At 31.8% G+C, this 12,907-nt stretch overlaps 4 non-coding genes across 4 annotated transcripts; 2 read left to right on the top strand and 2 right to left on the bottom strand.

Moving 5' to 3' along the window:
* Positions 1–2,191: 2,191 nt before the first annotated feature.
* TRNAM-CAU (transfer RNA methionine (anticodon CAU)) lies at positions 2,192–2,263 on the top strand. The gene has a single exon. It is a non-coding gene; the product is annotated as a tRNA-Met (tRNA).
* Positions 2,264–6,783: 4,520 nt separating this feature from the next.
* Positions 6,784–6,855, bottom strand: TRNAM-CAU (transfer RNA methionine (anticodon CAU)). The gene has a single exon. It is a non-coding gene; the product is annotated as a tRNA-Met (tRNA).
* An 82-nt stretch (positions 6,856–6,937) lies between these two features.
* Positions 6,938–7,009, bottom strand: TRNAM-CAU (transfer RNA methionine (anticodon CAU)). The gene has a single exon. It is a non-coding gene; the product is annotated as a tRNA-Met (tRNA).
* Positions 7,010–12,537: 5,528 nt separating this feature from the next.
* Positions 12,538–12,609, top strand: TRNAA-CGC (transfer RNA alanine (anticodon CGC)). The gene has a single exon. It is a non-coding gene; the product is annotated as a tRNA-Ala (tRNA).
* Positions 12,610–12,907: the final 298 nt, after the last annotated feature.

The raw sequence follows: 12,907 nt of genomic DNA, 5'->3' as shown, positions 1-12,907 counted from the left end.
GGATTGAAAAATCAGCCCTTAGCATAATATGAAAGTTATACCACAGAATACTTAATAGTAGCTAATGGTTATACAAAAATCAAGACAAATCCGTTGTTACATATTTTAATTGCATTTTATGTCACAATGATTATTCAGATATATAATACCGTCAATAAATTATTAATGAGTTTACCTATATAATTATCGTGATAATCTAAAAGCAAATAGCAAAGATAGGTGAATGATATAAATTTTGGTTTAAATTCAAATTAAGGGTTAACAGTTAACACGTCTATTTTGATTTTAATAAAAATTAAAAAAAATACATTAATAGGTAGGTACAAAGTAAAGTGTATATTCTGTCATAATATCCTCTAAACAGTAAAACAATATTTGTCGAACATTTTAATCATCATTTAAATTGTATCTCCCTTACAAACGTTCTAGCTCAAATTACTAACAGGGTCTTGCGTGTAAACAAGCGAGATTGCATTTAATATGAATTAATGATATTTGTAAGTGTAAATTCGTGGTGACCATCGGAACGAACATCCATTATGCGATGTCGATTCTAGGATCGAAGACACGCAGGGATGTAGGCTAGTCTTGTTTAGAGATCTGCTATTATTTACGAAATGCGACTTGCACGTGCTTTTAAATTATATGACGATCTTTCTACAGGTAATACAAATAGCAATTTATCTAAATATTTTATAATGAATTTGATATAGAAACATTTTAAAGGCAGAATCAACTAGTAGATAAGAAAAAAGAAGCAGAATAATAATACACATTATAATGATCGAATGAGTAGGTAGTGTAGTTAAGTACCTAGGTATAATAAATATTCTTATAATGCGTTTTTAAGTGTGCCTAAAATTGAATTTAAATTTAATTAATTCTTACTGCATTCCCAATTAGATTCCTACTTAAAAGGAATTCGTTTTTCTAGTAAGAGTATTTAATAAATTATAATATAATATCATTCCGCACGACGATTCACGAATCGTGAACTACCAACCACTCGCGATTTCGATTTCAGAATACAATATTTTCTTTCGTAATTTATAACCCAGCCTCTCAACTTAATTATCCTGTAGCTGCGCTTCGTTCATCAGATAGCGAGTACATTTGTTGCGTGTGAAACTAGAATTCCATTTTGCACGAAACATTTAGCGTAAGCATCAAAAGCGAATGCTAACTCGAGCCGACTCGATAAATCATTCGTTTAGTACATTCTAACACCTCATTTTGCAGATCAACGAGATGCCACTTAAGGTTAACCCATTAAGAGTAGAGTTTTAAATGGGCAAGGTCTGTCTGTTGTTCTGTTGTGCAAAATTATTGTCTTGATATATGGGAAACAATGATTTACTGAGTTACAAAGGTAATCGACTATTTCTTAATAAAATTATGGATGTATTTACTTGTTTATTCTATGTGAGTGTGCAAGTTTATCTAAGTCCTCGAAGCGTTTACTACTAATATTATCACACTTTTTAAAGACAGAGCTTTAATTGTTTATTTTTGAACAACAAGCGGAGGTGTGTCTCTATTAATCATAATTATTATCATAATGGAAACAGAAATAATATAAACTCAATTTAATAAAAATATGAAAATTGTAATTGTTAATATTTTGTATTAAAAATATACCTAATGTACAGAATATGTTTCTATAAAAATTTATGATTAATCGATACAATATTTGCCTTCTTATTAAAGGCCTGTGGTCATTCTATAAGAAATAATATTATTATGCTGAGCAATGAAAGCCGCAGTATTTCTCTAGTTGGAATAAAATCGCGTGAAGTGTTGCATTACTGCAATAATATGAATCAGATTAAGGGGAAAGTATATTGCCTATTGTTTATCGTTTCTTCCTTCAAGTAATTAATGTTTATACATTTATAAAGAGGTATGGTAGATTGTGGAAAATAATTAGTAAGTGTATATAGCTGAATACCATTAATAAATAAAATGGTACCTACTGTATATAAATTATGCGAGATCCAGGGATTTAGTTAAGGCAATGATAGACGTACGGATTAGGGTAAAATTAATGTGAATTCTCGTAATATTTTTACTTTAAATAGAGTCTCATATAAAAATATTTACATATTGTAATAAAAGTTGTTTTATAGAGCAGTTCTATATTTTTCTTTTTTTGCCATCAATTTCATTCTGGTATTTCAGTGTTCAAAATATAAGCAGAGTGGCGCAGTGGAAGCGTGCTGGGCCCATAACCCAGAGGTCCGTGGATCGAAACCACGCTCTGCTAAGTTAGTTATCTTTATTTTTTATTCATTTGGTCACCCTACCTTTCTGTATAACAAACACCTCATATTCAAACACACAGATGTAAGCAGAGTGGCGCAGTGGTAACGTGCTGGGCCCATAACCCAGAGGTCCATGAATCGAATGCTAAGTCATTTTTTTGCTTTTAATTAATATGGTTACCCTAGCTTACTTATTTTAAAAGTTTTTATTAAACATGTTGTGTTATTTAATGCTGTAGTTAGTGCAATTATATAACTTACAACTTACACTACAAGCGTTTAACTTGCATAATTTATCAAAAACATTTCGCATATTATGTTATCTACCTTGTAGACCAGAAATAGTTCCAATGAAGATATAACTTCGTATACAAGCAAGTTAGGACTAAAATAAATTTAACGAATTTCATGTGCGCTTTTATTCAAAAGTCTCAAGCGTTCCAGAGATTTATAGTATTTTAATATCCTGAAAATTCTTATTATAATAGGTAACAAAGGCGTTGAGTTACTGAATGGACGGATGTAACGAATACTATAGTAATTCCTTGGAGTTTTGAATGCAGTCCAACACTATTTCGGTCGTCGAACAGTGATCTTTAATTCTTGTTTGGTTTTGTTCTAAGATTGCTTCGGGATAGAATGGCGGTTGGCTATACGATGGATAGATGAGGGTATTGATAAAATAGCTGTTGGACAAGCGATGAATAGCAGCAGATTTTCCAAATAGAAATGCATGCAGTGCATTGGAATATGCACTTTGGATCGGCGCTTTAAGGTTACCATTTGAATGCAGTTTCGTAGTACTTATTTTTTGCTTCTGTGCGGGCATTTCAATGTTTAAAGATTTGTTTTAATATAAATGCACTACAAGCAACAAAAAAATAAGAAAGAAAATAGCCGTATTTATCATTTATATATGCCAATTAATAAAAGTACATAGTATTCTACAAAATTAATGTAGTCATATTATTATAGGTACTTCATAACATATTATAATATTACTCAGCTATGAACTTTTATGTTCCAAATAGATAAATACCTATTATGTTACTGAAACTTACATATTTTGTGAAATTATGTACGTATGTATAGAAACATACTACATGCAAGTTCACATAATATATTATCATAAACGCTACTTCAAACAAACATAATTTGTCACTTCGCATTTGAGTCTAAAACATAACGACATAACCAGCCCTAACTTTGTTCTACGTCAGCATAGTTCGAGTAAATTGAAGTCCAAATGAACAGATGCGACGTATAATAATGAATGCATTGTCGGTCAAATATATTCAAGACTATTTTCGCTGAAACCTGTCCACGTCCGTCACTAACTGGATTGTGTAGCGTGCAGCGGAAAATTGAAAATTTATCACATATAGCAAACTGTATAGAAACTATAAATTCAATAGTGGTATGTAGGTATATGCTGGGTGGATCTTCACGCTACACTGCTAGATGAATTTGATTTAATTTTCGGACATACAATGTTATGTTACTGACTAGACGTCTATGTGATGCACTTTTGAACATGATAAAAATAATTTACCACCTGCTTGGAAAATCTCTGCAGTGAATGGCAAACGATCAATTATTAATATTTAGTTCTCTATTCTTACTATTGTTTCTTATAGGTCCATATTTAAGTAGTATGTGTATCATCAAAACAATGGCATAGGAATTTACAAAGCCATAATATTCAAGTACCTTTATTTTAAGATTTTGAAGATAAAGTTAATTTTACCTAAATCTTGATTCTTATGAGAAACAAGCAAACAATAAGAACCACACACAAGTTAAATTTATTTGTTCTATTACATACCAATAGGAATATAATAATATCTAATAATAGCTTGACAGAACAAGCATATCTGCAGACAACACTAGAAGAATCCGGCCATTCATGCCACTGCTAAAATTAGCTGTGTAGAAGCGTAACCGACTCAAACATAAGTATTGTTATCCTAGTGTGTTTTATTCATTCATATGGCACACGAGTTATGAAGTCACATTCTTATGAATTTCATTGAATTTATATTGCAGTTATAAGTAAAAATTTTAACTGAATAGAAGTAATGTATGCTTTGGCACATAGCATATACTTATAATTAATGGTATTATTTCGTTATCCTAGTGTAGACGAACATTTCTGATTAAAATTGCCTTAAGTTTTACAGACAATAATAAGCAATCGTGTGTAGCTTTTGTTCTTTCACATAGTTTCTAATCCAATTCAACACACCTGTGAATTGTTTTGCCTTAAATCTGTGCTTTCTATTATATGAGTTGTCGCTCCCTCGAAAGGCCTAAAATATGGTACCATTAAAGACGAATTCCGCTCTAGATATTGCAAACACTGAATCATCTCTACAGCTTTCCGATGCAACGCGCTATCATGAATGAACACATTTGCCAACGACAGCGAATCCAGCGTTATTTGATTTATCTCGAACACGGCTATTGAAAACTTCCATCACAATTTTATATAGATGCCGTAATCAAGTTGCTGCCAAATGTACTCCTTCGAGATATAAATAAGGTTAGTCATAGAATTGAAGTTTTATTGCCAACCCGTAGCAGCGTTGTATTAGATATGAACGTAGTAATTGAAGGAATATTGCTTGTTACAGGTAATAGATACGATGTCTTACGATATTTTTAAATTAAGCTCTTCAAAGCTGTGTTTGATCTTCAAGATAGTATAATCTTCAAATAAAAATGCCGATAACACAATTTTCTTTGTTTTCAATAACATTACAATTATAAAACTTTAAAGACTTAGGCAACATTAAGCAGACCTTATAAGATTATAATAACTTTGTTCGATGGACCATAAACGAACATCTCATCAATTGTCTAAAAACCTATGATAGGGTATAAGTTGCGAATCTTGGAAGTCTAAAAACCAACTCAATTACTTAAAGCCGTTCAAAGAAATGATCGGTTGATAGAGACTAGGACGTGAGACGATGTGATCTGCCATCGTTGGGAGAATTTTGTAATTTGTGAAATATTTGGAATAGTCTCGACTGCGGCCACCAACGATCCTGTGCCACACAGGCTGCGAGAACTGTTTGCTAATTCACGATATAAATATGTAATAAATTTGTGGAATTTATCCAGTTTTTTCGGCAAGTGGTGTCCAAATTTCTAACGGTTGCTATGATACACAAAAACGTCATAACGGATAAAATTATGCGAGTTCTGGTACAGAGAAAGATCAAATGATAATTAATTTTCATTCGATCCCGTAACAAATTACCTCATTGTCATGAGATTAATATATTCCTCTCTTTTTATCTTTTTATTAAGAACTATTTAATACAAACAACGCAAAGTCTAATCTAATTGACCTTACTCTATAATTTTACAGGCAAACTGAAATTTTCGGACCGCGTCTGGAATATAGATCAAAGGAATTACGAAATTTCAAGTCTATAATAATTGGGCAATCAGTGCTTCCAAAGAGAGCGAAAAATTTCCATTCCATTTATTTACCATCCAAAATTCTAATACAGCTTCAGCTTTAATAACTAATCAATTATGTTTTTCTTTATTCTTATAATCCGAAGCAAAATCTTGCTCCTTAACATTTGTATATATAGTATTAAAAGGATTTGCATTATACCATTTAAAGTAAGGTGCATTAAAGGATAATCCATAACTACCTTTAACAAGCTTTCTCAATTCCTCAACCGTATGTCACGGGTGGTCTCGAAGCAGACATTTCAATAATGACGGTCCTCCGATACAAACACCGCTTTACAGACAAAACATGGGAAAAAAACTTGCAAGAATCGAGTGAAACACAATAAAGCCGCATTTAAAATATGTCAAAACCTTCCATGAAATTGCTTACGTAATCCCATAGAACATCACTATTGTAAACATTATTACTGGTCTAATAAAACTGCCGATATTGTGTTCCAGGTAAGAAAGTTACGTAATTGTGAGAAGCCGACACAGAAAGTAATCAGTTAGTCCAAATATTGGGCCTTGTTATGAGAGTTGTCTCGGAATAATGGTTATATGGTGTTTTTGTGTATGTTAAAATCCATTAATTTGCGTTTGAGCTTCTTTGAAGTTTGCCCGATAGAGATATTGCATCTATAGCTGCTATTATGGGATTTATATGTATATCGTATAGGATAATAATGTGTCGTTTATTTATATAAAGTTACTATCCTAAGCTTTATCTGTCTTTTCCATGAGTTGAAAGTAATAAAATATTAACAGTTATTAAAAAAGCTTTTTTACTAGTAGTTATTTAAGATAATAATATACAACCATAATAAGTAATCCGCTACTTTCTTGTAGCGGCCATTTTGGATTAACAACAATGCTTTATGTAACTGCATTGTCAGAAAACTAAAGGCTTATTCCAATCCGTTTACCGAAATAATAAAATAAACTGTATTTTTTACACTACAGTTGATTGAAAAATAAGTACAGATATTTCTTAACTTATTATTTTTATTCAAAAAGTGATTATTTTTTAACATAAAATGAGTGAATACTTTAGCAGAGCGTGGTTTCGATCCACGGACCTCTGGGTTATGGGCCCGGCACGCTTCCACTGCGCCACTCTGCTTATATCTTTGTTTTTCAATATAAGAAGTTTGTAATACAGCAAGATAGTGTGACTAAATTGATATAAAACAATAAAAATAACTTAGCAGAGCGTGGTTTCGATCCACGGACCTCTGGGTTATGGGCCCAGCACGCTTCCACTGCGCCACTCTGCTATAGTACGAAGATTCCAAAATGCTTACAACATGATTTATAATAACTTGCCTATCTATAGGTACCTAGGTACGTGCAGTCATCAATATTTAAATAACAAAATATTTAAACCAATGAATAAAATATAAAGTCACATTAAAAGCCCGTTATGGACTTGGACATTTTATTGCAATCACATTTAACTTCTATTAATCATCGAAAGATTCGACTTCAAGCCGGCGATACGTTATTGATAATTTACGTTTATAAACGTCGGTCTTGTTAACTCGAACTGAAATTGCGAGCCATGATAAATAATTACAGCCTTTTGTCTGTTGAGTTTGTTCAGCGCATGCTGTGTGAACGATTTGCGAGAACAATTTCCGTCCTTGTAAGACCCGAACATCGGTTCTTATTAAGCCATCAAATTGATGACCCTGTGTACGCAGTTTTTGCTCTGATGAATATTTAAAACGAAATTTTATTGACGCTCCTTCATGCACGGGATTGCTATTTTTTACTCAACAAACTACCTATATTATATTATGCGCGTTTCACTTTCAATCACATATTAGTTCCGTGGTCTGCGTGTAAAATGTGTTCCGTTTTTATAACATCGATCTCAAATCAGAATGAACTTGAAAGAACTTTATGGTATATCAAACAAAAATAGATCAAAAGAATTTGTGCTCGTCCGTCTTGTAATCGTTCTAATAAGGCTCTGGATGGGATATTCGATACCGGATAAACGAAATGTGCGTTAATTAAAAGTAATTTGTAAGACAAAGAGACGCGTTCTTGTGTTGGTAGTACTTATTAGTGTATCGGTGTTTACTGACGGTGAGAAAATTTTGAACATACAATGTTGGTGAGCGGTTTGAATATAAAATAGGGAATTAAACACGTCTATGGGAATTAGTGATTAACTGATTGCTCATTTAGGTCGTGTATCATACATGAAGTGCTTTATTCACAACTAGGTCATTAAGCACCTAAAATATAATTGGAATTGAATCCTACTAATATTATAAATGCGAAAGTTTGTACGTTTGTTTGTTTGTAACTCCTTCACGCAAAAAATGCTGAACCGATTTTCATGAAATTTGGTATTTTGGATTAACACAAAGAATAGTTTTATACCCAAAATCCCGCGGTACCGGGAACTAGGCGGGTTTTCCTTTGACTTCACGGACACAGCCGCGGGCGAAAATCTAGTTGAAATAAAACACTAAGTATTAATTATTACGTTATGATCTCAAACAATGCAATGAATAATACCTAGATACTAACAATGTATTGGATGGTATTCGGCTTCAATGATTCTTAATGTTCTAATATCGAGCTAGAAAATGCAAAAGCCATTCCCCCGATCGAAAGCGAGTTTTTCTACGGATTAAAGTGCGGTGACCGGGGCTATAAATCTGTGGATTAAACTAACCTATCGAGATTGCAATCTGGTCGCGGACTATCGATAATTGTACCGATATTGATGTCCTGGATGCGAAGAAAAATGTGCCACTAGCTTCTAGCGAAATTGAATTTGGTTTAACTGCTTCTGTATTCATAGGATTATACATAATATTTTATGGAGCATTTATAATGCAAATAGATAAATGACAAAGCTAAGAATAGTAATAAAAAAGCACGTTAATTTATAAAGTTGAGTATATATAATGTGATGTATTAGCCTATTAAGTTATTGTATATTTTTTTTTAATTTTACAATAACTTATATATTTTAGCACAGTATTAAAGGTATCTCATTGAACTTTATAAAATAATTGGTTATTTGAATGACAACAAGTAAAGCAGGATGTAGTTATATAGCCCTCAATCCAATTTAGAAAGGAACAGTATAAGATAAACTATATAACTATAAACTAGCAGCAGTCGTTTAATTTTATTTATATTGTTACGGTTTAAACACAAGCCAAGGGTATTGATTACAAAGCCAACATATTATTTGTCCGTAATAAAATCTACTAGAAAGACATAAAATAATCGTCAATCAAAATTTATTGTGGTTAAACATTACCTTCACAATATTTTGTTCTATCGCAAAAACTTTATTGACTTCTGCAAGCGAATGCAGGCAAAATAAAGGATGGCTATAAAATACTTCTCAAACTGTTTGAAAGCTTCGTAAATTCAATTGCCATATTGAAATAAATTGCTTGTAATCTTATACCCAAACAGCCGGAAAACAACCGAATAAGCAATATCAAGTTACTCCACAGAATGCTCTCAGCTTTGCTCTTTTTTCGTAAAGCATGTCATACGATTTCTTTAGAAACGTGAACATGTTATAGACTATGGATAATATCTCTAAATCTTACTTATTTATAATATTTGTATAGGCTTCGACTTTTTTGTTTGGTTCGTCGATCGCGGGATAGTACGTGAGCACAATTTATAAAACATATGAAAACTTGTTTACACTCATAAATCATTATTTTTTACGAAATACGGATTGAATCCAATAAAATCTAATAGCTTAATTAAAATTATTGTATAAAAAGTTTTCGTTTTCTATAAAGAAGTCGATTACCACCATTAGTTTCACTAATTACGAGATTTTAGAGTTACGATTTAATTTTATTGCCATTGGAATATTTTCTATTGAAACATGGATCGTAAAGAAATTATTACGTACCCATAATTTAACGTAATAAAAAGTCACTGAGCATAATGAAAGTTTTCCGTGGATTTTACTGAAAAATTAATTTTGAGTAATTAAGTAATAAAGCCGGGTAATATAAACAATGATTAAGTTTCTAATGGATTTATTAAGACTAAGGCAAATTGTTTTTAATGGCACAAATAAAACTAAATTAGATCAGATCTAAGTTATGGTAGTAGAGCTTTTCGTAGGTGGTTGGTTGTTTTGTTTAGTGGTACCTGTGTAGCGGGTGTATAAATTTAAATCTTTAATTTATACATGTAATTAAGGCTCTTTGTAAAATAATTATGGGGTGACATAGCTTCAGAGTTCTTTTTAAAATAAGTAGGTAATACAATTTTTATTATGTTGCTTGTTAATATTGAAGTACATAGGTATATTATGAAACTTTATAGCTCGAAGCTCTGTTGATTATGTTATTTATTTTATTTATGTGATGGCTTATTAATTTTGTCCATACTAAGATTAGTATTATCGTCATAAGTTTTCTATTCATTTAATATTTCTTAAAAAAAAATAAGATATTGAGCTTTCCATCTTGTAATAACAAAATATTACAGATAAAGGTTAAAATTGTTGGTAAGTACCTAATCAAACAGTTCAAGATAAGAACGATGCCTATGGCATATATAATAAAATCAAGAGATGAGTTCCTTATACATAGCCGTATTGCAGATCTAGATTTTAATCTCTTCCGGGGTTAGAACCCAAGACCTCTTGTTTGCCCTCATGTTAATTACCCACAAACGTAAAATACGGTCCCATAAATAAAGTATTTAAAACCGCAATTCTGGCATAAATAAAGAAATACGTCAGATACAATGTGAAATGTGATCAAAATCTATGAATGACGCTTATTAACGAGTACCACAAAGTCAATTTAAAATATTTAAATAAAAAACTGCAAATCTTTGAATAAAGTGAACCTTGGGCGTTCCGACAATGAGCATGTCACTGACTGCCCTTTGAAATGTCAGACCCTTGAAGGAACCAGGGCAATTATATTGAAAATCTCTCGCTGTGCTATCTTTTGGTAAAAATAATAAGTCTTCAGTCCAGTGACGTAAGGATCTTATTAGCACTTCGGCGTCAATTCAAGTATACAATGGACTTTAGTCAATTTTTTGTTCCATACGGAAATGTACATTTAAATGAAACTTCTTCATTTTATAGTGATTTATGTAGTATATATAAATATGTTACACTTCTCATACAAATATAATAAAATACCTAAGTATAAGAACAATACAAACAGAGTTTAGGCTACTCCAGTTTTAGAAGTAACTGTCGCTTAAATGCGAAATTATTTCTGTGTGTGTGTGTGTGTGTTTCTAGGTATATTACTCGCACTATTGAAAAGATTGTTATAAAGAATTTCAACGTAGGTACAATTTAAAACAAACTGAACTCCACGTGAGCGAAGCAGTGAGCTGAAGACAATGTTTTATGGGTTTGATTTAAGTATGAAAGTATTATTTATTTTTCTATAGATGTGGTTATATTTTAGTATAATTTAAAACCACCTAATACGAAAACATGTTTATATGTTAACTAATCAAGGATAATATAAATAAATTAAATAATTATATACCCAAACTTGTAGACAGATTAAAAATTTACGACCGCACATTTAAACCGCTTAAAAGTACCGCATTTTTATAGTTCATAAGGAGATTACGGTACCATTGAATCACTCTAAGTGTAACTATGAGTCAGTGAAGCCTTCTAAGGCGTAATGCTTTTGTATGTGATTGGTCGCTCCAGAGTGGGAGGTAGACTCACAGGCATAAACCCATTAAGTTATCAAATTACATGACGCCCAAACCACAGATCGTGTGACTAATTGGCATCAAGGTGCTGTTGTGTTTTAATTAAATTATACTCATAATTCCCTTACGGTACGTTTCTACCACGTTACAAATTTCGGACAATGGAGCAATTTCTGAGGCGAATGGGAAATGGTGTACCTACGTTAATTAAGGGTGTTACACAAGATAACGTTTACTACGTCTTGATTGCGTCTACGTTTATACAGTACCGTCTAATGGTTTTTTGTGGGATGTTATAGTTATCAATGGGGAAAATAGTATTATATTTTAAATTTAACAACATATAAATTAAAATATGTTTCACTTTATGACTACAAAAGTAGGTAATCATACCATAACATACCTAAAATCATAAGATCGTTCCTCTTTTTTTTCTCTTCAGTTAATCAAGTTCATGGTTTATAATTAAAATCAAAGGCATTTTTGCAACAATTCCACGAACTCACGGAGAATCAAATAAATGTTTGGTAATAGTGTTTCAGTGAATAGAATTAACAGTAATGAAGATTTCAGTAATATAGAGTCGTCTAGCTCGATGTTGTTATTTAATCATCATAACCTACCTACTTCTAAATATTAAATTTTATGTTTCTAGTTACAGAAATTTCATATTATTGAAACATTTATTGCTTTACAAAGATATAATTTTCGAAATCTCTTCCATAAAAAAATTTGACACCTAACAAGTTACTTTGCTCTACATATTACTACAAATAATAATTTGTTAATTATTTAAAGTATTTTTAATTTTGAAAGTTTAATAAATAGGGCAGTCATAATATGCAGTATACGTAGACTATACGACCGTCGCAGAAATGTTAATTGGCTCTTAACTGGTCGCCGAACTCCATGGTCATTGGTTAAACAAGGACAGCTATATGTAATGATGACGTCACGACACTAGTGGTCAATAAAGTTTATTATATACTGCATTGAATGCACCTTTGAATGGGTTATAATATTCACTTTCACTGTAGGTACTTCATACAACATGTCTACAATTATGAGCAATGCACTGCGTAATTTCGCAAGTTTCGATATCGGGGGTGTAACTCAGTGGTAGAGTGTCTGCTTCGCATGCTGAAAGTCCTGGGTTCAAATCCCAGCACCTCCAATTGTAAATTTACTATTTTCATTATTTTTAAGTGTGTAGCGATATGAACAGTGAATATTAACGAGCCTAGTGGATAACATTACAGACCTCAGTAATATATCTTTTTTATTTATTTTTACACGCACATTACTTAGTTATTAAAAGGAATAGCGCAAAACAATCTTGTCCTATTTTCGGACATAAAAATAAAATATTAAAGTTCAAAACCAATTCGCAAGGAATGTGGCTTTCTGTAACGACAAAATTCACTTTCAAATAACACTAAAACTGCGGCGCGTTGCATTAATAACAAAAGTTT

Source organism: Colias eurytheme, chromosome 7, assembly GCF_061535395.1.
Source record: "Colias eurytheme isolate Ceu_HAF_F1 chromosome 7, ilColEury1 Martin Lab GWU primary, whole genome shotgun sequence".
NCBI classification, from domain to species: domain Eukaryota; kingdom Metazoa; phylum Arthropoda; class Insecta; order Lepidoptera; family Pieridae; genus Colias; species Colias eurytheme.
The sequence above is the reverse complement of the archived record's forward strand: the minus strand, read 5'-3'. Positions and strand labels throughout refer to the sequence as shown.